The following is a 2,461-nucleotide window of genomic DNA, read 5'->3' on the forward strand; positions in this document are numbered from 1 at the left end:
TGCTCTGGTTGAAATAGTTCTTTGCTGAAATTGCTTGCTTGTGGCATTGCATTTGTTCGTGTTGACGTTGTATATATATATAGGCATCGACATACATAGTTGCAGTGTAGTTCCAACATTTTAGGAGTTTTTTAGAGCATGTTTTGCTCGTTGGTTCAACAGAAAGCCTTCTGGGAACAAAAGTGATTCTATGTAGTGCCTTATGCTGATACTGTATATCTTGTAAGGATTTGAAGAATTTTATACAGGCTAATCACCTGTTTCCATGTATGTTGCTGCACATGTCGATGGAAATATACGAGAGAGCAATGCTCTTTGAAGTACAAACACTAGTCACACACACGAAGCAGTGTCATTTGTGTTCATATTTTCCTTTACGATAGAGGTGCAAGTACTCAGTTTCATAAGTGTTTTATTTATACGAACAATTCATATATCTTGTAAGGATTTGAAGACTTTTATACAGGCTAATCACCTGTTCCCATGTATGTTGCTGCACATCTCGATGAAAATATACGAGAGAGCAATGCTATTTGAAGTACAAACACTAGTCACACACACGCAGCACGAATCAGTGTCATTTGTGTTCATATTTTGCTTTACGATAGAGGTGCAAGTACTCAGTTTCATAAGTGTTTTATTTAAACCTACAATTTACATTGACATAAAATGTGCAACGGCAGTGCATGAAATGTTTTTGTTATGATTATTATTTTGTACCAAAAGGCAATAAACAGTGGTTAATACAAACATGTGTAAAGGCTGCTACTAGTATCTGTTCTCATGCCCGTTTCTACAAAGCCAACATTACTGCTCGGCACTTAAGTGCGCCCCTGCTCTCCGAAACTCCTGTTGAGTTCCCATCAAAAGATGGATCGTCATCATCACCTTCCTCCTGCATGCTCTCACAATCAAAGGAATCCTTCGACATAAGTATGATGTTGTGCAAAACACATGATGCCAGCACATATTTACTGATGAGTGCAGTGCCTTTCATGTCAATTTATTTCAGCCGCCAGAATTTGCCTTTTAGCTGTGCGAACGTACGCTCAATCACTGATCTCGCTGCGCCTAGCCTTTCATTGAATTTTATTTCTTGTGAACTTAGATGACCATTATTCCTGTACGGCCTCATGAGTCCGACAGACAGTGCATAGGCCGAGTCGCCAAGAATATGGAAGTTTGCTGGTAAGGTCTCTTACTAGCTTGTCCAGGCCTGATGCACTGAAAACTTTGGCATCGTGCATTCTTCCTGGAGAGCCTGCGTGCACATGGGTGAATGCCATATTGCTATCACAGCACCCCTGCAGGATGATTGAGTGGAACTCTTTCCTGTTGTAATAAGCATCCTGCTCGTTCTCTGGGGCTTTGATAGCGATATGGCAACCATCCACAGCACCGACAACTCCAGGAAACCGCCACTTTCGGTAGAATTCATTGGTTACATCCTGCAGTGACAAAGGCCACTAGATAAAGTCAGGTGCTGCACCTGCCAAGAGTTCAATGATGTTGTTAACAACGTAGTGCAGCAGGCCCTTGTTGACCCCAAAACGGTTGGCAACACCTCGGAATGACTCGTGGTTGCCAAGCAGCCACAGAGCCATTAGCACCTAGGTGTCCTTTCAATGGTGAGTCGCTCCTGCGTGATCTGCAGCAGGACCTGGAAGCCAACAGCTAGCACAGTTTTGATAATGATTACTAGCTTGTGCTTATTACACTTAGCATCAATAAGACCTGTGCAGTGAGTACTGACATTCCTAGTAGACTAGTTACGAGATATTAAATCTGATAAAAAACTTGGTCTTCGTGAAACAGATGCAGTCCTGTGTACAGCGACCTTCTGCAAAAATAATCCACAGACTGTCGATGCCTGCAAAGCAGAGGCGTCAGTTACGGGGGGTAGATTAAACCGCGTGCCTTGTTTCAAACTGATAGGACTACTAACCTCAAAAGTGCTTCTGTCCATCCTGAAGTGCTCCTTGAATTGTGTATCTGTGTATCTGGGCACAACGTTGATGACATAATCCTGGATGCCTCGGATCATACGGCATTCTGTCCTCTTGCGATCTGCAATCAATTTCGATGGAGGCGAAATGCAGAAACGCCCGTGTGCTTGCGTTGTAGTGCACGCTAAAGAACCCCAGGTGGTCAAAATTAATCCGGAGCCCTCCACTACGGCGTGCCTCATAATCAGAACTCTTTTTTGGCACGTAAAACCCCAGAAAGAAGCAGATCTGCAATGAGTCATCAGTCGCCATACCGCGGAACAGAAATAAATCCTCTGATAGGGTACCTCTGAGAACAGCACGAACAGCTTGCATCGCATACGTAAGCCGCTGCTGCTGCCTCCGTCACCGCGCGTCAAGTTCTTCTACCTCTTCATCGTCTAACAAGAACTGCAGGAGTACGGTCGGCGGAGCCATTTTCGAAAAGCGCGCGAAGTGCGATAGCGGATGCGGAA

The 2,461-nt window shown here is 44.2% G+C and overlaps 1 pseudogene; it reads right to left on the reverse strand.

Moving 5' to 3' along the window:
- Window positions 1-793: 793 nt before the first annotated feature.
- LOC119459276 (putative nuclease HARBI1) lies at window positions 794-2,044 on the reverse strand (annotated as a pseudogene).
- Between the last annotated feature and the right edge of the window lie 417 nt (window positions 2,045-2,461).

The sequence above is a fragment of the Dermacentor silvarum genome, chromosome 7 (genome assembly GCF_013339745.2).
Source record: "Dermacentor silvarum isolate Dsil-2018 chromosome 7, BIME_Dsil_1.4, whole genome shotgun sequence".
NCBI classification, from domain to species: domain Eukaryota; kingdom Metazoa; phylum Arthropoda; class Arachnida; order Ixodida; family Ixodidae; genus Dermacentor; species Dermacentor silvarum.